At 43.3% G+C, this 22189-nt stretch overlaps 1 long non-coding RNA gene across 3 annotated transcripts in view; it reads right to left on the bottom strand.

Annotated features, from left to right (window-relative positions):
* LOC139671024 (uncharacterized) overlaps positions 1 to 22189 on the bottom strand; it is a 209408-nt gene that overhangs the window by 156456 nt on the left and 30763 nt on the right. The window lies entirely within an intron of this gene.

The following is a 22189-nucleotide window of genomic DNA, read 5'->3' as shown; positions in this document are numbered from 1 at the left end:
GATTCAAGATTTCAGTTCGGGACTGTCTCAAATGCAGCTCTGATAACTGCATATGGAAAAAACCACAGAGCAGTACATCACCTCATTGTGTATATCCACACCAAAACAATGGGACTTCTCGGGCACTCCACACTGTGTATAAAATAAAAGTCGTTAACGAATTTGTTTAGAAGAGTGTTAAGCATTTTCCAGGCAGGCGGTGAATAAATCCACTTTACCACTTCATGGCTTTACAAAGAAGCCCATCCATTAACATGGGAAACCTCTTGTTTGCATTTCTTAACAGCTGACATTTGTACCTTTCCAAGGAAAGTGAAGGGCATCTCATTGCCTCATTGTTTAAATCAGTGTGAAAATAATGGGGATGATAGGGAATTGGAGCTAATTTCCTTTGTCTCCTATTCAGCAGATAATGGTGGTATGTGCGGGATGCGAAAGGCCAGGCAGAGGAGGTGACCTGAAGATGACTTCATTCTTAGGAGGTTTATCAAAGGCTCCTGTCAGTCAAATGCATGCTGAGAGATTGGGGACCGACCATCTGGTCCAAAGTTAATCAAAGAGGAAAAAAGGAAAGTGAGGAGGTGAAAAATCCCCCTGTCAGCTTTGTGCAAGGTGGAGGGAGAGGCAGACAGAGGGAACTCCTGAGCTCCAGCATCCAGACTTGATGGCCCTGCCGCACATACAGCAGCAACCTGGCAGAGAGGGGTAGAGAGCAGGAGGGAAAGGGAATGAGAACGTTGCTCTAAATTTCAGTGGGATGATCCCACAGCAGTTTAAAGTGGCAAGCCTGAAGGTCACTGCTGCTGTTAGCCATGCAGAGCACAGGCAGAATTGTTTCACTTGTCCTCAGGAAAAAAGGGGCAGTGACTGACTCACAGTAGGAAACTGGTGTAATATAAAGCCCAGGGTTTTCTGTCACAGAGCCAGACTTCTTTCCTCAGAGTTTTGTCTCTTGCAAGCAGGGACAGGAGGTACAGCCATGCCACCTTCATGTCCTGCGGACACAACAGTGCCAGCTTCTCACCTTCTACCCCCTCCACCCACTGGGCTCAAACCAGGTGCCTTGTGAGCACCATCCAAACCCAAGAGATTGGCATCACTGGCCCATAATGTCTGTCAATACTGACCCACACACATCTTTGCAGTGTGTAAACTAAGAGGGGATTTATCAGCAAAAGGGTTTGGTAAGGCCGGGCATCACACAATGCTTGTGAGACTGAAGGCTCCAATCAGATTACTAAAATACTCTTTAAATGGGTGTGTGGTTTACATAAAAACCACCTTACTTCACTAAAGATGCATTCTGAAGTAAAACACTCGAGTGTGACAGCCTGATTTCCACAACCAGCCCTGTTCAGCTGCTCAAATCAGCTAAATAGAGACATATTTTTAAAACTACAAACGTCCAGATTGTGAATCCTCCTTCAAGCTGGTAACTAGTCATGCTAATGAGTAGTCTCCTTGACTCCAGGGGAAAAATTTTTGCCAGCAAAGGTTTCACAACCCCAGCCCTAAACAGTTTAAAAATGATTAACCAATGTGAACTGACTTAAAAACAAAACAGGAAAAAAACACAAACAAATAAAAAAAACCCCGAAGAACCCAAAAAAACCCAACCCCAAACAAAACAAAACAAACAAAGCAACAAAAAAAAATCAAAACCAAAACAAAACAAAGAAAAAAAAACAACGAAAAAGTCAAATTAAGAGGAAAGGTTTTTTGAAGGGCTGCAGATTAAGGCTGAGTACTAGATGTGTTTGTGGGATTAGCAGAGCAAGGCATGAATGTGCTGCCTTTGGCACACACACAGACACACAGACACAGACACAGACACACAGACACACACACACACAGACACACACACAGACACACACACAGACACACACACAGACACACACAGACACACACACAGACACACACACACACACACACAGACAGACACACACACACAGACACACACACACACAGACACACACAGACACACACACAGACACAGACACAGACACACACACACACAGACACAGACACACACAGACACACACACAGACACACACACACACACAGACACACACACACAGACACAGACACACACAGACACACACAGACACACACACAGACACACACACAGACACACACAGACACACACACAGACACACACACAGACACACACAGACACACACAGACACACAGACACACACACAGACACACACAGACACACACAGACACACAGACACACACAGACACACACACACACACAGACACACACACACACACAGACAGACACACACACAGACACACACACACACACAGACACACACACACACAGACACACACAGACACACAGACACACACACACACAGAGTCTCCACCCCCCAGGACAGAACCATCCTAAACCAGAGAGAATGAGAACAAAAGAGTTTGGCTGCTTCATATTCCTGGGGGCGGGACTCTCTTCAACATTAATTTTCCATTCTGCATCTTCCTGAGGTCGAGGTCCAGTCAGGCCCCCATAGAGAGGAACATATGGAAAACAGTGGCAGCGAGTTCTGCTCTACCTGCAGCTTTGCTGGGCTGAGTCTCCTCCAATGCCCTGTTTAGGGGCATTGCTCTGCATGGCCAAGTGCTGTAAACCAGAGCTGAGAATGGCAAGAGTGGGAGCACACAGGGCTTTAAAACCAACCCCAAACCTTTGCAAAGCACCTAACCCAAAGAACCTCTGCTGAACAGAGGATTTCAGGCAAGGACATACAGCTCTGTCTATATGTACACAATACCTACTCAGCTTTGCACTCACTGCTTGCTACCCCTCCTATTTTTAGTGAGTTTTTAAAATAGCAAGCAACCTGCTGCAGAGCAGGCAGCCTGAAACAGGCCCAGCCAAACGTGAGCCAGGGTGGATATTGGGAGGCCCTGGATTCTGACACGACCCTTATCCTTGCCAATAAGAGTCAGTAAAGAATCCTGTGGACACCAAACCTGCACTGTAATTTTACATCCCCTGACTTGTATTTACTCTCTCCTGAACTGCCTTACCTGAGCTGTGATGACTCCAGAAGGGAGTTAAAAACAGTAAGGGCTTTTTTTGTTTTGTTTTGTTTTATTTTATTTTATCTGCATGGCTCTAGATCTGAGAGAAATATGACTAAGAAAATGATCTTTCCCAACCCCTGGAAAGAAAATGCAGCCATTTAGGTCCCAACACAACAACAAGCATCAGCATGCCTGAAATTCTGTACTTGCTATAATTAAAACTCGCCAGCAACTACAAAACAACTCTGTTTCTGTCTTTATGACATGAAGACATTTAGAAATGGGCTGACAGAAAAGTCAGTGAGGAGATTTCACCAGAACCCTTCTATCCCCTGGACAAATTAGGTTTTTTTTATCAGGCAGCAAACCATTATCATAATATTTATGATTCCCCTTGCCCAGTTCTGGCTGGGTCTCACAAAAGGAAAAAGCTTTAGACTTACCTGTGTCTGGCACAGATTCCTAGTCTAACACACTGGCTGAATACACAGGCATGAACATGCTGTCACCAGCATGTCCTCCTCCTTCTCGTGGGCTTGAAATAATTTGACATGCCAAGTTAGACAATGCCTTAAATCAATCAGTAGCTCCATTTTCTCCAGTGGCTGAGACAATTTCCAAAAGCAGGTAGGAGATTTAGCTACATAACCCCACACTGATGGAAGGTGAGTGACACCCCTTTGAAGACACTGAGAACATCTGACTGCTCTTTCCCCCACACACTCCACAACTCCCTTACTGCTTGTTAAAAATTATGTAATTACAAATGTCACAATGCTAAGTCATTTCTGAAGGACCTTTTCCACTTTCTTTTCTGTTATACTTCATGGACAACAACAAGCGTGCTGAACATGTGCTTTAATGATTGCCACAGCAATAATTCACACAGCACCAGTTTTCTTTCAAAACTCTTCAGAATAGTAAGAAATTGGGGGAGGGAAGTTATCAGAACTAATACAATTTATTAGACAAACCCTGTGTGGATGCAATGGCAGGTCTGCTATCAAAGGCAAAAACCTTCAGGCATTGTACATCCCATAATCCCGAGGAAAGCCTGTTTTTGCAGATACCCTGCAGTTCATGAATCACTGGCTGTAGCATACAAAATCCCCTATTCAAGTAATTACAGTACAATACACAAATCTGCAGAGTGGCTGATGTTATATAAAATGTTCCAAGGCAGTCTCAAAACCACAACATATTAAAAAAAAACATCCCAACTGGAAACAAGTGTCTTGCAATAAGCATATTTTGTGAAATGGGGGGTGCTGTGATCTAATCATATTAGGTCTGTCCTGGAGATTGGAAGAGATCTGGCAACAGAGGGACCCAAGTGAGTCCTGGACAGTGAATGGCTCCTGTCTCCAGACACTGCTTTCTATTTGTTTTTACTTGGGATTGGATAGACCCTCGAGCTCCCCATTTTTACACAGGAACATCTCAAATCCAAACCCTGTCCTCAGCTATGCATTGCCTGACTGATGGGCTGGATTCCACGTCTTCAGAAGCCACCAAAGCCCTGGTATTTCAGGAAGATACCAAAATTATGCCAGGCAGGATGAAGTTTTATCTCTGCACTTAGTTCCTATTTATCTCCACACCTGAGAAGTTCAGCTTCTCCATTCAGCAACAAGGAATACAGGATTTGTTTCATGAGGAGCTGTTGTTTGCCCAACTCTGCTTTCACCTATGGACAAATTACTCCACCAAAGCTTGGACCCTTCAGCTTGTCTGTAAATCAGATTTGGAGTGACAAGTGGGTGGCATTTTGCCAAATCATTTCCAGAGCAGACCAGCAACACTCAGTCATACCCACATAATCAGAAAACAAAAAAAAAGGCTAAAGAAGGGCAGATCTTTGTTACAATTTACAAAGCATGATGAATGTGTTCTATTCCTCTACTTACAACTGAAGATCTGGCAAAGGTCACAGGAGGAAAAAAAAATCTGAACTGGAAAATTAGCACTACTTTTACTGTAAGACTACTGGCTTTCCTCTTCCTTTCAGAGGAATTACAGAGTCCTCCTTCAGTGGAAGCCATGGCTTTAGAAATGTTGATCTGAATCAGATTTAGCATTTTCAGAAACCTCCTGTACCTCCCACAACGTCCAAGGTTCAGAAAAAACTTTATCTTCTTGTTCTTGGTGCTAGAAATCTGCAGGATAATTGGAACTTGGTTTGCAAAGAGAAAAATTATAATGGCCCACAAAACAGAAGGTCAATCAATGTGCTGGAAGTGTTTTATGAACTGGAAATCTTTTTCCAAAGTATTTCACTACAGCCCAATAAAACGTTACATGCTGGCAGAATTTTATCCTGTTAGAGTTGGCAAAGCTTTCCTTGCCAAAGAGTAAGTTTTGTTCAGGTTTAATTTACTTTCAGTACTCCCCCCAAAATCAATTTAATCACTCCAGTGCAGTTTGACAGTATCCTGAGACAGTGGAAATAAAGTGACCCACAGAAAGCAAGGCACAAACACCAACTACACAGTGAAAACAGGCAGGAACACCAATTACCAGCAAAAAAAAAAAAAGGAAAACTGGCAAAGGCTGTCTGTGTTAGGCTTGTGTGGAGCTCCCAGGCAGGCTGTTAAATCAGGCACAAGTTTTTGTTTGAAGGAATGCAGAAGACTTTCCTGGGCTAGGTCTGCCTTTTGCTACGAGCATCAATCACAAAGAGCACAAACACTCCGAGTTAAAGACACAGTGAAGAGTTTGGCAGGAATTTGGACTGCTCTGCATGTGGGATGTTGTGATTCCTCCAGCTGCAATTCCCTAGGATGCATTTCACCTAGCCAACACCTGACAGGAAATATTTAGGAGGTTGTAAGTCTTCTTTAGAAGAAAATTACTACAGAAAGAGGTGCCATATAACAACTAAAACAGGAGAAGAAAGGTTTCTCACAGTTTGTGTTCTAGGTGCCTGGCTGAAATCCTGGCTCCATAAAAAGCCTTCTGCTGGGCCCTTCCAGGAGGGCAGGTTTGGCACTGTCTAATTTGCTTCCATATATATTTGCCTTGCTGTGTTGCCTGGCATCACAGTCAAAGAGTAGCAGGTTCAGTCTCACTGTGAAGAACAAACCCAGCACACACTGTTTGGTTTGCAGAGTCAATGCACCTCTCTAGGTAGCCACTTAGTAACATGAAGGTGTCCCCATCCTTCTCATTTACTGGGTTTATTAGACAGAGGCAGAACTTGGAGAGCATTTTTTGATACACTTGATGTGTTGATGCTGAACTTATTTTTTGCTGAAGAGTTTTATTGACTCAACAGATTATCAAGATTTTTGATTCAGGGATTGTATTGGCTACAGGATGACAACTGATTTGTCTGTTGTAACAAACATAGAGTTGTACTGTAACTGTACCAGAGTATCTAATAATCCATGTTAATGCTTATAGGTTATTTTTTGGCTTTAATTTGAAGAACTGAACAAAATATCCAGCCTTAAGAAAAAGGGCAGTTGTGGATGTCATACAGAGCCATCCAGCTCACAAAGAAAATCAAAAGTGGGTGTCGCAGGCTTGGCTTAGCTGTTGCCAACCCTGGACTGGCTCCCCTTCCTCTTTCCAGAACCTTCCCAGCAAAGGAAAGGAAAAAAAACTGAAAAGAAACGCACTCTAAGAAATTGAACTGAATAAAAAGAATAAATTATATTTTCTAACATTTACAATTACACTGTATACACAGTATGTGGGATCCTACCCCTAGGGGAAAGGGAAAGGGAAAAAGGGAATAGGGGACTGAGTCCCTGGAAATTGAGAAGAACATAAAACTAAACCAAAAGAAACAAACGAATCAGACAAAACACAACTAAAACCCTCAAGGAAGGGGAACAAATATGAAACAATCTCACTCAGGACAGGAGAACCACGAACAACCAGAGGGACCAGGCTCTAACTACCTTCCACCAGCTCCTCAGCCAAGGAAGGGAGAGAGCAACAAACCACTCCCCCCCTGCTCCATGGAAGACACGTGTGGAATACTTGTAACTTTAGATACAATGGTTTCTGAGGAAGCCATGGGTCAAACTATTACAGTGGGAAAGAATGGGTGCAGCCTATTCACTCCTACCATTTTATGTCACTTTAACAAACCCATTGCTGTCAAAATTGCAGCAGTAATAACAGACAAGACAGTATTATCTTCTCCTCAACATCTAACACAGAACCAAAGAAACAGAAGTTTAAAAAGTTGGCCATTTTTTTCCACAAGGCATGTCCAGTGCCCAATATCAGCCTTTTTCCTGTGCTCATGGTCAAACTATCAATGTGAATGAGCACTGGAGTGAGTGTCCATCCTGCTGAGGTGGAAGAAACCATAGAATTATGACTGAGATTAGAACACAGAGTACATAAAAAACCAGGTATTAATCTATGCCCTTTTTCTTGTGCTTCCTGTTAATACCCACCCTTCCAAAATCCAGGGAATGAAATGATCATCAAAAGAAAAGAATATGAAGTGAAAGAAAAGAATATGAAGTGAAAGAAAAAATCCCCATGATTCTGGCAATTATTTGGAATAGTCTGTATAGCCATCAGCTAAGCAGGGATCTCTGGTCCACCCTGGTGTATTATGTGACTTCCAGAAAATGAGATGGGCAGGTAAATATACAAAGGAGGATTTAGCAAGATATTGGGTGAAGAGGCACAAACCCCCTTCTTGTGGTTGTCAGTGAAAAGGAGGGTGACATTCTTCTGGAGTTAGGAGGAGGTCAATAAATCATCATCCTTATCTTGCAAACAGAGCCTGTGACTTCAAAAATTAGCTCATTTATTCTGCACAATTAAATTTATTGAAGTGTGACAGAAAAAGTTTAGCAGTCGCTGATGCAGAAAGGCAGCAACAACAGAGGCAGGGAACTCACTGAATGCCACAATTAGTTGATTTTCATTTTATTTATCAATATAATTATTGAATTGTGTTCATCTTATTTCACAGATTTTTACCATTATTAGAGCCTGGGCCTCAAGGGAAAGCATTAGTTCAAATTTTCAGTCTAACTTAATGTGATTATAGAGCTGCTAATAAAAGAAAAGTTCTATAAAGTGCTACACAATCTTGTATTCAATGTCACTCCACCATCAGGCTCTGAAATCCAGAAACCTTTCACTTAAAAGCAGTAAATTGAATGTGAATTGTGAATGTACTGCACCTCCTAGATGGAAACCAGACCTATGTTTGCAGGATTTTACCTTGTTGTGGCCTTAAAGGAGCCAAAATTCTGCATTTTAAACTCACAGATATATTTCTTTCTTAAAAAACTCAAACAAACAACCCCAACCCAAACAAACAAATAAACCTCCCTGCAAATAATAATAATAAAAAACAAACAAACCCCCTAAACCAATCAAAAAACCCTCAGAAAAACCCACTGCACCATCTTTGATCCCATCCCTACATCAAGGTTTCATAAGCAAAAGCTATTGACAAATTAGAGGGGTCTCTGTCAGCAAAAGTTACTTTTCCTCTTGTCCAGTGCAGTTTAGAGGCATCTGGACTATTCTGAGTTGCTCTGCCTGTCACTCCCAATGTCTGCTCTGGTTTTAAGCTTGTAAGGGACAGGATGAGAAAGACTCACAGACATCTTCCACTCTTGCTTTCTACAGACACGAGGAGTCAGGCACATGCTCAGCAATAAGCTGTATAATAATTCATGTCCTTTCTCACAGGTTCAGGAAATTAGACCACATGCTATTGCAAGTGTCCAACTTTTCCAATGTTTTGAAAGCCTTATTTCCATTGCAACGAGCTTATTCAGTTCTACCCTCCACTTCCATTCCATAAAAATTAATTTATTTGCTCTGAGAAAAAGACATACAGGCCATTTTTCTAAATGTTGGTCAAAGTGTCATGGAGCATTGCCTAAAACATTAAAAAATGGAAAGGGTCCAACACAATTCTATAGCCATAATTAATAAGAATGAATATTATGACTTACAATTAATGACTGATTTGGGGTGTTAAGAGACTTCCAGAATTCCCACTGACTTAAACAACATATTCCAGTTACTAGGATCTTGATGTCTATGTAGGATCAGACTATATTTTGGGAATTCAACATAGTGACTTCTTCAGAAAAGAGCAAGAAGGGAGATTTATGTCTGTAAGACATATGAATTATTAGTGCTAATAAACTGGATCTCACTGGGACTATTCGAGTCAAATTTGACAGGCACTATCTACAGAAAAAAGGATCAAAAGAAAGAAAACCATATATTGCACATTTTCTTTTGTCTGTTTCTTTGGGGTAAAGCCTGGAAAGTTTCCTTTTCATTTATGGAGAATTATATGCCCCACTGGGAGCTGGAGTTGATGGAAAGCATCCAACAGCAGCACCACGTGGGGATCCATCCACCTCCAGAGGAGCAGGAGCAGCAGAGGTGGCCCTGTCCCCAAAGAGCCTTTGCTTCAGCACCAGTAAACATATAACAAAGGGAAATAAACAAACAAACAAGCAAAAATAAATAAATAAGGCAGACACTGTCCATTGGACCTTGGCATTATCTTAGTTTTCCAGCTTGTAAACAGGAGCCAAGAAAGGAAGATATCTAAGATAAAAAAGGATCACCGTGAGACCTCTGACTTCCCAGGTGCCTTGCCCAGTTCTCCAACCCTTCTTGGCTGGTTTTACAGAATGCCATCAACATTTAGAGTCCATTTCAAAGTCTTTCATGTCCTGGAAACTCACAAAGCTCACAGGGCACTCAGGACTCAAAAGAATGCTGTTCATGTGCATATAGAGAACATTGGGCTTAATTCATCTGATGTAGATTTTGTGCCTTAAAAATGCCACAAGGCTGGAGGATCCTTTTTTTACACCTACAGATATTAACAATGCTTTGTTTTTCTTTCTATTTCTCAAAATAAAAATTCAACCAGGCCAGTTTAGTTCAGGGATGAACTGACTGACTGACTGACTCCACAACCTTCCCAGATTATTAACCCTGTGGACTGCTGTGTGACCATCAGGCCTCTGACTTTTCACTCCAAATCAGTGTTTCCTAAATAATTATTTACCCATGAAGAGGTCACAGAGGCCCTATGGCAATATTTTCCTCCCCCTTCCATATGCAGAATCATTCCTCAAAAGGGCAACAAGCCTCAGGTTTCCAGACTACTCCCCAGTTATTTTCTTTAAACCATATTATGCATAAGTATTAATGTGTAGCACCAGATCTGGGGAAAGCCTTTCCAACACTTCAGAGGAAACAAATGAACTGAATACCATCAGTGAGAACAAAGTGTCTGGGCACTGTGTGAAGCTCCTGAGCCCGTCCTAAGCTTTTCAACTAACCCAGGCAACACTAAATAACAGTTCTGAAAAGCACATGCAGCAGAACCATGTAATTTCAACTTTCTCTGTATCAGCTTTCTTATCCAAAAAGTGAAGATTTACCAGTCAGCCTGAAACACTGAGCATTCTGCTGCTACAGGAGGCTGCCAACAGGGATTATTCCAGGCCTGAAACTGGGTGAGCTGAAGGAGAGGGAGAGGATCACAGAGATAAATCCACAGCATGGAGCATTGCAGTCAAAAAGGTAGAGTTGCACAATATGTCAGGGTGAAGGAAGCCACTCCACCATATGGTTTTTGCTGGATTGAGTAACACATCCACTTGGACCTGTCCTGAGTTTGAACACAAAGCAAAATTCCCTTTCCAGAAAGTTCAAGTGCCACAAAAGATGGCTCAGTTCTGCCAGCTCCATCTTTCCCACCACTTCCTTTGCAGCTTCACTCGAATTACAAACAGCTCAGCAGGACAGATCTGACCTTCAGGGAGGTTGAGCTCAGTTGGTGGAGGGGCAGGTCACTGTTCCTTCAGAGTTAGTGACCTGAACATGGCAGTGGACAGATGTAATGGACAATAACTGGAGCTCACCCATCTGAGAGTGAACAGATTTATGACTGTTCATGACAAGAACACCTGAGTCCATGACTCTTCTCCCTTGGCTCTGATGAGGCTGTGCAGAGCAGGATGTGCTCCGGGCTTGTGCCACCACTTACACAAAGTTCCACAATGAATAAGTATTAAAGAAACACAGCCTGAAACAGCCAAGCTATAATGGCAGATGGTTATGGCTAGAAGTCAGATCCTAAAGGAAATGGGGAATAAACTGTGGCAAATGGAACACTGAAAGCCTCTGTGGGGAGGGGTGTTTTGTCCTGTGCCTAAATACAAACAAGATAAATCAACAAAATGTTCCCTCCCCTAAATTCTCAGAATTTTTGAACAGTAGGAGACCCACCAGTCTGAGATTGAACAAGAAAGTGAAAGGAGTGATCAGAGTGAGGGAGAAGGTCAATATACAGACTTTGGAAGAGGAAATGCTGTATTTAAAACTTATTACTTGACTTTATACCATATCAAAACACCTGAGCTTCCTCTCTGCACATCAGTCAGCAGAAGTGGGGAGTCAGCAGAGCACCCCAGTGCTGAGCAAGGAGCTCTCCAAGAAGACAGAGCCAAGCTCTCCACAGCAGCGTGTGGTGGGAAGACAAGTCATACATGGAAAGTAAATTCAGGCTGGCTGTAACAATATTTCTTTTCCCCCTGAGGACAGTCAAGGTTACCCAGAGGCTGTGTAGTCTCCTGGGAGGTTTTCAAGGCCCATCTGAATAAAGCCTTGAGCAGCCTGGTCTCATCTTATGGCAGACCCTGTTTGGAGCAGGATGTTAGACTGGAGACCTCCTGAGATGTTTTCCAACCTGAATTACCCTGTGATCATGCCTGCACTGAAATTGTTGGCATATTAACTGATCCTGTATGAGAAAAGAAAGCAACTTCACTAGAGTTAGTGAGGACTCAGTGTTGGAACATTCAGGTTCTGCTGCCTTTTGTAATGGCCACTGAAGTACCACTACAACTACATTACAACTGACATTTAACTTACATGTGTAGTCCCTCTGTATTAATACCCAAGTACACACTACCTGGTGTGTGATGTTCTGATACAGAGACCTCCAAGAGGAAAAGCTGCACATGCACAGGAAATTAGGCTTCATCTCCTGTGGCTGGAGCTGTTCAAAGATCCAAAGTTCCACCAGGCTCCTCCAGCTCAGCGCCATCTTCCCTTGCATTTCTGGAGGATGAGGACATAAGGAAATGCCATTCCTTTTACAGCTAAATCGTGCTATTACTCCAGCTACTTCTGAGATATTGGTACTGTTTGTTCTCCCAGCAGCAACTTTGAGGAACTCAAACAGTCACATATAGCTCAGAGAAAATACAGGAGAAAAACAAGCGGAAATTTTGGTGGAGACCTTAATTATGAACACATAAGGATAAGTAAATTTTTTCTTCTTTAAGTCCAGAATGTTCACAGAAAGAATTTCTAGCCCTTCTCTAGTAATGTCATCGATGCCAGATATTTAGGGCAATTATTTCAACAGTGAATGTCAAATCTCTTTCAAATATTTTCATCCTTCTTAGCTCCTAAACTGACAAGCTTTAATTTAAGCAGATATAAGTGAAATCTGCCACAGCACATGTTGGTTAAGATATTTAAATTATACAGGCCACAATGAGAAAGACACAGAGCACATGAAATCCTCATTAGAATCAGTGTGGCAAGGGCTCCTCTCATCACAGTTATTTAAACAATAAATTAATTAAAAACTCCTCAAAAAGCCCAAGCACAAAACTATTCAAGATGTGTGGGAAAAATGCCACAATCTTGCAATCTGCTCTTCAGGGAAAAAACAGCAGTCCTCTCTTTTCATCTTTATATCTCTTTTCCCTACAGAACTCACATGGAGTATATAACACATAACTAAGCAAATGAGGTAAGAGAAAGTGCAAGGATGTTGATTCCTGCATCCCACCTTCATGCAAGCTCACATCAACAGACCCCAGCAGAGCAGGCAGGTGGTGGCACATTTAACTGGGGGGCTCCTCAAGTTGCTAAAAGATTTATCTGGTCTTTCTGACACAAGTCCTGAATATACCACACCTCCCTCAGCCCACCCTTTAGGGATACAGGAAGATCCATAGGACAGACACTTTGCCCTTTTTATTTTACTTTTCTCAGGAAGGCACTACATACCAGCCTGTATCTCTCAATCTCCTCTCCCTCCACCAAAGTCTTTCAACCTGTTGGTGCATTTCAAGCCAACTACTAGAGGACTAAATTTAAGGTAAAAGATGAAGCTCCACAAATATTGTGGAAGTAAGAAGGCAGTACAGGAGATAATTTTAGTGCTTTTAACAAAAGAGACCTCTAAGAACTCTTTTGTCATATTTTTTAGTCACCACAGAATCCCCAGATGCACTTTGAGGAGTTTCCCAGCCCCAGGCAAACCTTGGAATAGAGATTACACCTTCTTAGACAAAGTCACAAGATCCAAATCCATGGAAACCAGGCTGCTCATGTGCCCCTCATTAATTCCAGCTCTCAGACCTGGATCCTAGACCTGCCTTTGCATAGAACTAATTCCTTATCTCCACCTGTCTGTTCAAGTCCATGACAAAGGACTGGATCCAAACCTGCAGTTGGGTGCTCACAGTGCCACTTGGATGAAGTGGAGAGGCCTGAGCAAGTGATCTTCTGTCCCTCCTCTAACCACTGGGTCCTCCAGAGCACCGACTGAGGCACCTTTAATTCTTCTACTGAGCATGCCCATAAATGTAACTGCCTTGACTACATTGGGCCAAACATCTTGGAGCCTTCATACCTCAGAAGCCATGTGAGACTTATGAACAAGCTCCTCTAGTGCTGACACTCAGCTTGTGGCTGGCAGAGAGGAGATATTCCTGTAGAATGTCCTTCAGAGCCCAATACCTCCAAATCATTTCTGAAATCCTTTAAACTTGTAAATGATTTTATTTTTAATAAACAATCCAGACAAACTTGTTAGACTCACTTGGGATACATTTTAGACTCTATAAAGAATGTTCACGTCTTTGCATGATAAATTTAGTGCAGAATTTCAAACCTTACTTTTTAAATGCCAAATCCTTTTAGCAGAAAGCTTTTTAGATAATAGGATCTTGCTTGTGTTATGCATTCATAAATTTCCTTCAGTGATAGGGGTGAGTTCAAAGATCAATTCAACACTGCTGATTAGTTTCTTAATTAAATTATTGTGTTTAAAAAGGGATAAATAAATACTGGTCACAGTTTAAAGGGAAGCAAAAGTGGGTCACAGAGCATGAAAAGGCTGCCCAATGAAATAAAAACAACAAAATGTTGCATTTTTCTCTCCGGAGAAGTGCTTTCAGGAATGGTTAGTGCAATCCTGCTCCCTTCCAAGAGGTGGACTGGAAACACTGGGCTGAACTGTCATGAAAGAAGGGGTCAGTCAGGGGTGTTTTGAAAGGTGGGGAAGGAGATTTACAGCAACAGAATCACTTGGCCAGTTCATCATTACACGCTACACATGTCCTAAATTAGGAGTGCATGAAGCGGGTGGAAACGTTATCCTGTTTCACGAGAAGCAATTTGGGTGAGTTCTTCTTGTTCCAGTTCTTCAAGGCTCCAAAACACATCTCCCAGGACTCTGGTAATTGTCAGCAGGTGATGTTGCTGGCTGTCATAGCACAGACAGGCAGAGCCAGTTACAACTCTGACCAGGCGTTTTCTGTTGTTGTTCTTAAAATTCTCTTTTCCAGGAAGCCACAAAACAAACCGCAAAGCACCAAGTAAAGTAGCACAGCACAAAACAAAATTCCAGAGATAAGAGACTTGCTGATAATATAGACTTTGACATTTGTTTGGGAGCTTTGCTGAGTTAAATATCAGTCCTTTACTAGATTAATAAATGTATGTCTGCTCTCTCTCTCTGTTCACCTATTTAGCCCCTGTCAGTGCAGCATCTGAATGTCCCTGGAAACACCAGTGAATGTCCCCTCACAGCATCCCCTTCAAGGCAGAAAAATATAGAGAGAGATGAACAGACTCCTCTGAGGACTGATGGGAAACACGTGGCAGAGAAAGCCCCCCAGGATTCTGTTCCACATAAGCACAGCAGAAGCATCTATGTTATAGGGTCAGCCATCTCTCTGATACACACAAAGTTGTTACTCATCACCTCGGAGGCCACTGAGGAGGGAACGACATTTTCATCAAAGAAAACTGTACTGAACATCAGAGGAATCTTCTAACTGCAGAGAAATAAAGTACTGGGATGGGATATTCACATCAACACTGTGACTCGTCCTTCATACAGGTTTTTAAGAGGAGGGCTGATAAATAATCCTCAGGAATGAGTATTTTGAAAGGTGGATTTGCCCTGCTGTGTTCTGTGCTGTGGACATGACAGCCAAGGATATTACCTAGTTTGTTTTGCTCTCTTTAGCTTTGCAGTGCACATCAGATCTTGAGTGGTAGACAAGGAGTGGTGACATTTATTAACACCACAATAAAACAGGAATGGGTAAGTCTACTGTGTCAGAAGATATACAAAATTATATACCTCATAAAGTTATTAAAATAAACCAATAAACAAAGGACCAGGGACAGGGTCCCTCAGCAATGTTGAAGCACCCTAAGTAGAGCATGACAGAACATCTCCCTATGAAGAGACTTGGGGTTTGAACTATATGAACTATAGGTATATAAGGTGTGCTTAAAATTAATTTTCAGGATTTCTCTCAGCAGTTGATCAGTCAAGACGCCTCAGGATGGAAAAACAAATGAAACTGCCACATCTGCACGGAAGTGAGATGTTATGGGTCCAGCCCAACTTCCATCTGACTTCAGGAGTTTAGACTTGGCTTACCCCTTACAAAAAGGGACCCAAACTTCATATTTTACAAGGGGCTGAATTCCTTGGGAATGCCAAGAAGTTTAGCACCCTCCAATGGAGTCTCTTATTACAGCACATTTGTGTGGAATTTTGGAACATCTGGAAGCCTGTCTTGACCCAGAGTCATGGACAAATAGTGACTGCACACTTGCAGTGCTCACAACTTTGCTGTGTGCACTCAGCAACTCAATGCACAAGCCCTAAAACTCTGGCATCACATCCCTGAGCTGGGCTTTCCACTCAAAAATGCATCTGTGCATAAGCACAGCCATCATTTTGCAATGCATCTTCCACCCCTTCCTTGTTTGGATGGGGTTTGCCTCTGCCTTCTTTATAGAGATAAAATAAGTGAAACAGTTGACAGAAAACATGTGTTCTGAATTATTTATGTGTTTTCTAGGGGATTATTTTTTAACTGGACGAGGGAAAAAAAGAACAGAAATACCAAACATACCTGCCTAGCTATGCAGCAGAAATGGACTTGAGGATCCAGTGGCAAAAACAGCCCTGCTCAAAAGTCTGGTTTGCATTCTGTGAGAAAAATACATGTCCCATCATGTGTGGGTATGTGAGTTCTCTATGGGTTAAGCAAACATCACCATACGCTGCAGGTCAAGAAAATGAAATAAATAAAATTCCTCTGTGTGTGTGGAAATACAGATATTTATCTCCTTGTGCCATTTCTAACCATGTGCTGAGCCAGAGTTCATAGCAGGATCTGGCACTGAGGAACCAAGACATGCATCTGAATGTGGCCCAGCAGAGATAAATCTATTTGTTGGTGTGCTTCTACTGCATCAGGGGTGGAATATGCAGATAATTTCTTCTTTTTTGGCTAATTTGGGGAAGGCTCAAGTCATGAAGTCCTGGTAGCACACGATCCATCAGGGCATTCCTGTCCCAAGCCACAAAACCCTCTGAGCAGCCAAGCTGCAGGTGGATACCTGAGAGTTTCCACAGCCCAGCTCACCATACCACAGGATCTCAACTGTGATAACTCAATCTTCACCATTCTCTAAGGAATAAATCTAAATCCAATATTTTTCAGAGCTACAGGCCTCACTTTTCTGGTCATGGGAGAGACCATTCATATGTGGCCATGGTGTGCTGCATTTATCTGAAGATTATGTTCAGCTGTTACCCTTCCAAACCTTTTGATACAAGTGCCTGTAGATGTTCACTAGCCTGTCAAGAATAAAATGAATACAGGGGAATCTTGGAAAGATATCAAACAGAGAAGAACCTGGATCACAATAATGAGATATCAAGGGTAGAAAAAGATCCAACCTTATCCAGGTCCTGGGGTTTATTGGGACCCTTTCTGTCCACAACCTCAATGTTTACAAAAAACTCTTTAAAAGTTTTGACATGCAACTTGTCTGATATTGGCTATTGAGGAATTCATGCTGGTTTTGTTAAGTGCTGGGAAAACTGGTCTTTTTGGCATAGAGTTACTACTTTTGCCTCTGGGAAGCAAAGTAAAAATAGATCAGTAACTACAGCTCAAAAGAGAGGTTTACATAGCCCATGTAAATGAAAAATTTGGCCAGACTTCTTTTATTTCCAACTGTTTCATCTTCATACTATCTTTTCAGCTTTACATTAAAAATGGTTCTTATCAGAAATGAACCTCAAATCCAAGGGCTAGATGTGGAATATCCTCTACCTAGGCCAGCCCTTTTTAACCCCCCACCTGCCCAGCACAGAGCTCAAGCCCTGTAAGCACTTGGGTAGCCACAGTTACACAAGCAATGACAAGGACACAGAAAAGCCCATGAGGAAATCAACCATTTTGTCATCAGAGAAGGACTTGAATCTGTACCATAAATAAGTCTGAGGCCAAACATTGAGCAGTAAGGAGAAAACTAAATACTGAGTTGCTGCTCAGTAATTGAGCACAGCCCATTCTGTGCATGAAACAAGGCAAGGATGAAAGGGAGGGAACAGCAGTCATGGAATGAAAGGCTATGACAGAAGAGCATTCCCAAGGGACATAACTAGATATTGGGGCAACAGGAGGTCTGGCATTTGCTGCCTTGGAAGTGCCCTGGATATACACGTATGAGAGCCCATGTGTGTATCCACGTGCTGGGCACATTTGATTGCTCCATGCACGGGTCATCCACACAAGATCAGTAGCTGAGTCCTTGTGAGGCTTCTACAGGGAAAGGAACTGAGGCTACAAGAACAACCATCAGAGTTCCATCAGCAAAAAGCTCTGCAGAATGATACAGTGAGTGTTTCCTTATATTGTTCATGGACATATATAATTCCCACTACTGCAGGATTTAAGTGAGTAGCTGCACAATTACAGCCAAGTTGCACAAGCCCTGTGAGAAAACAACAGCCTTGCCCTTGTGACTCTGAGGGCATCCCTTAACTAATTTCTTTTTTAATGTGTTTGCATTCAGCTTCAGCATGAGCAATGGCTGGAGGAGGAGAAATTCAGGATATCTAACTTCTGGTGATAATCTGTAATGGGAAACTAGACATCTATCCATCTTTTTACACCTTCAAAAAACTTTCCCCAGAATGCTGTTTGCCTGAAGATCATGCGGTTTAATGGGATTTGACCAAAAACCAGTTCTAATTCTGGGAGAGCCCAAAGAGTGAGACAAGGCCTGGGTGGAGCTGGAAAAAATGACAGCAGGCAGGGGATGGGAAGTGGAGGCAGCCCAGGGAGGAGAGGCAGGGGAAGCCTCTGTGTAGTACTGAGGTAGCAGCTGGGAGGAGAGGGGAAGTGGACAATTTTAGGGGAGAATACAGAGTGGTAATGCTGTTCTCTCAGGTCACTTTACTGCAAATTACAAAAAGAAGCACAGAAAAGGGATACCAGAAGGGAGTCCTTAACTCCTCTGATTTCTGGCAGCCAGGGAAGCCCTGATCTGATCATTCAAATAATGCCCAGTCTGCAGTACAGCAAGAGATGAGAGTGCCAGCCACCTCCCTTCCAAAGCTGCCCAAAACCTTGCCCCTGCTTTGGGCCTAAGGGTGCCAGTGATCCCATTGCTGATCTCTACCACATGCCTTGTCCCAGCAGTTGCAGTGGGCTGAGGGTTTAATCTCTGTTTTCCATCCCTCCCGCTGATGCCCAGCCCAACTGTCCCTTCACCACACGCCTTGGTGACCTCTCCTTCTACTGTTTCCACCTTCTGTTTCCAAAAGAAGAGCCAGGGAAGGTGCTGAAGCACCACTGGGGAGCAAAACTCAAACACTACTTAAAGCAAATATTATTTTTCAACCTAAAGACTTTTAGTTTTTTCCCCCCCCTCTGTTTATTTTTAGAACAATGGTAAAGCACACAAATCCTGGAAGCCTCGAGCACTTTCCTACTGTGCTAGTGACTTAATTTATTTCTTTAATTTGTTAAAACCTCACCAAAAAAACTGTTATTCTTTGGAGACTTTGCTAGCCCAAGTTTTGCATGTATTATTTGCTGCAAAAGATTAATGAGGTGGCAGAGGCATTTTTAAAATGGATTCCCTTGGTTTTCTCTCACTTTCCATCACTTTCTTTTTTTAATTTTTCAACACACAGGGCAGTGCAGGTCGAGAGCTCTCCACAGATGGGATACGGGGTGTGAGAAGAAAGTAACGAAAGTAAAAAGCCTTTTTCACAACTCTTGCCCTTCTCTTCCATCACTGTATTAACCAGGATGTCTAACCAGGCGGCACAGCGAGGGGAACGGAGCGGGCAGGGATGCACGGAGAGGGGAACGGAGCGGGCAGGGATGCACAGAGAGGGGAACGGAGCGGGCAGGGCGGCACAGAGAGGGGAACGGAGCGGGCAGGGCGGCACAGAGAGGGGAACGGAGCGGGCAGGGATGCACAGAGAGGGGAACGGAGCGGGCAGGGACGCACGGCGAGGGGAATGGCGTGGGCAGGGCTGAACGGCGAGGGGAACGGAGTGGGCAGGGATGCACGGCGAGGGGAACGGAGCGGGCAGGACTGAATAGCGAAGGGATCGGAGCGGGCAGGGCTGCACAGAGAGGGGAACGGAGCGGGCAGGGCTGAACAGCCCGGGGTTGCGGGAAGGCTGCGCGTGTGACCGCAGCTCACCCCACGCATAGCTCAGAGGTGCCGTCAGCCAGAGACACTCCCAGCGACTCTCAGGGAGCGTTTTGGGTCTTGGCCGCACAAACCTTCTGACCGACCTGCTGCTCTTACGGGAACCCAGCCCTGCCTGGAGCGCAGCAGCAGCACGGGCTGCCGTGGTGATGGGTAAGGCAGAGCTGCCTCTCTGTCTTCACCCAGGCTACTTGTCAAGGGGATGCACTGTGTGATGGGGGATGCACTATGGGATGGGGGATGCACACAGCTGGCTGAATACCTTCTCTTTTCTCAGCCTCTATTCCAGCACAGATTTTGCCTAATAGGAGGTGAAATGGAGAGAGGGAGAAGAGGAAAGCAAGAAGTGGGGGAGCACAGAGAGGGTGGGTTAAGATGCTGAGGTCAGGGCAGAGAGAGGTGGGACACGTTCTCTGTGATAGTTCCAGAGACAGGGGAGGTCTGTGATGGGGCAAGGGCATGTGGAAGCTCTTGCTCAGACTGAGGAGCAAGATTTTCTGAGAGGAAGTGTCCCCTGTGTATTAAGTGTTGGAGACAAGTCTGGCAGATCTTTCAGAACCAGCCTGGAACAGGTGGCTCTGCAAACACAAAGGCTTTTTAAAGCAGTGCAGGTATAGGCATGAAAAACTCAACAGGATTCCCCTTCTGCATTTTCTTTGGGATGAGAGGGGAAGTGGTCAATTTTAGGGGAGAAGAGAAAACAGAATGTGATGACACATGATAAACAATACCACACAGATACAGTAATGGTACTTAAATAATCCCATAAACAGTAAAATTTTTGTATATGAGTATTTTAAGTTGGCTTGAGGCAAACCAAATATACAGATGGAGACCTGTAGGCGTGCCAAGAAATATCCATGGAAAGAAATATAGACCCAGGAGAAAATACAGTGAAGATTAAGAATATAATTAACATGTATATGGAGATAATAGGCTTCAAAAATAAATAAATATAATAATTTTCTCTATGAGTACCTCTGTGATCCTGGCATATCCCAGAAAAAGGACTAGACTGGCATTACAACTGTCAAAACTGTAGCACTGCAGTAGGGCTGAGTATCTGCAAATTGAACGGCTGCTAAGCCATCTTCTTTGTTTTGGTACACAGTAATTAGATCCACCTCATTCCCTCAGTTCATGACCAAGGTTTCTGTTCCACTCACATCCCAAGACAACTTCTGTGGCCCTTCTCTTTAATTTTTTTTTCCCACAAAAAGACTTTTTTCCCCTCCTGAACCTTGTAAGCTTTTTGTTCCCATTTCAATCTTTGGCACGCAAAGCAGGTGGTATCAGAAAGTGCAAATGCTTCCATGTTCTTTGAATTACTCTGTTCATTTTAAGTACCCAGCCTTTTGACATCACAGCCAGCCCATTCCACACTCCTGAGTTAACAAGACCACAGGCAGGGAGAGACACGAGAAAGGCCACCCAATTAAAGGGAGAGAATGAAGCTCAAACCAGGCTGCTGTGCTGTCCTGTGGTCAGGTCCCGAACTGTACCTGGTGCAGTCACTGATCACAGGCTGTGACCTTCACCATTCACCTGGCTCTGGCCTTAGCAGAGCTGACAAACGTTTAAGTTAAAAAGCCTTAGATTAAAAATATCAGGGAACCCTGGGAATTCTCAAACAGCTTCACTGAAACAAGAGGAACAACTTTGAAATCACAAACACAGTGGAAAGGACTCCACATAATTTGATAGGGACACAAATCACTTTTCCTTCCTGTTAAACCAGAAGGAACTGAGAACTGAAAGCCCATCCCTCCAGAGGGAACCCATGTTGCATTGTAAGCATGAGGGTACCCAGGGTCCAGGTCAATCCTTGGAGCTGCTCAGGCAGAAGCTGCTCCACACAACATGGGCTGTTCTCCTGGTTGTCTATCCAGAAATCACAGCATAAGCAGAAGGGCACAAGTAGGACCCTGAAATTAAATATGTCATCAGAATCCCCAAATGGGCACGGGTTCCATTGCTCCAGGCATTAATGCTGTGGGGTAAATGTTCCCAAACCCAGTTTTGCTGTTTCTCTGCACACTGAGCTTGAAGTGAGGGCAGGCAACTCACTGCTAAGCAGACACATAAATCTTCATTAAAACACTATGATGAACATTGTCTGCATTTCAGAGAATGCCAACACCTGAACATTGCTAGGAAAAATAGGACACATCTGATTTTCAAAATAGTAAAAAAATACTTCAGTGGCTTTTCCCTTAGGAGTATTAAAAGTAGTGCTGCCTCTTCCTGCAAACAGAGTGACCTGAGAAGGATTTACCACACATCCTACCAAATAAAGCTCCTGTTAAAACCAGAAAACATATCACTGGAAATATTTGTTGATGTG

The sequence above is a fragment of the Pithys albifrons genome, chromosome 4, assembly GCF_047495875.1.
Source record: "Pithys albifrons albifrons isolate INPA30051 chromosome 4, PitAlb_v1, whole genome shotgun sequence".
Taxonomy (NCBI): Eukaryota; Metazoa; Chordata; class Aves; order Passeriformes; family Thamnophilidae; genus Pithys; species Pithys albifrons.
Note: the sequence above shows the minus strand (reverse complement) of the source record. Positions and strands in the feature narration are given on the sequence as shown.